Here is a 630-nt window from a genome sequence, read left to right on the forward strand (position 1 = left end):
TAGAGAACCTCTAGTAGAGAGAATCGCCAACTTGGTCATGTGACTAGCTACACCGTGATTGGCTGGAGGCAATACGTATAGATTAAGTATTGCGACGCCAATGCATTGGTGTCAGAACGGACGATCAGCCGATGTGGTGACACATATGAGGTTAGTGATCGTTAATTACAATAGTACTTGTATTTTTTTTAACTGATTTTATATACTTACATTTGTTATATATATATATATATTTGACAAAATATGTTAGGAGAAATTAACGTTCAGGATTCACCATGCCATCACGTTGCTCTGCGTACAAGTGTTGGAACAATAGCAATCAAGGCTACGTATTAGTTAGATACCCGTCTGATGAAATTTTAAAAAGAAAATGGATTGCTGCGGTAGGAAGAGGCAAAAATTGGTTACCTAACAATTCTCAAAGACTTTGCGAGGTTAGTAGTTATGTGTAGTATTCTCTGATTTTATACTTTAGAAGATGAACATAGTATAATAATATACTGTTAAGAGTCATAACATATTTGTTATAACATATTTGTTATAACATATTTTTTATTATTCCTATTTTTCTGTTTTTTTTTCAACTTTCCATAACAGTTCTCTTGATCCTCTGAGGAACACGTACAAAAC

The sequence above is a fragment of the Mycetomoellerius zeteki genome, unplaced genomic scaffold, assembly GCF_001594055.1.
Source record: "Mycetomoellerius zeteki isolate Tzet28-1 unplaced genomic scaffold, Tzet1.0 scaffold15, whole genome shotgun sequence".
Lineage (NCBI taxonomy): Eukaryota > Metazoa > Arthropoda > Insecta > Hymenoptera > Formicidae > Mycetomoellerius > Mycetomoellerius zeteki.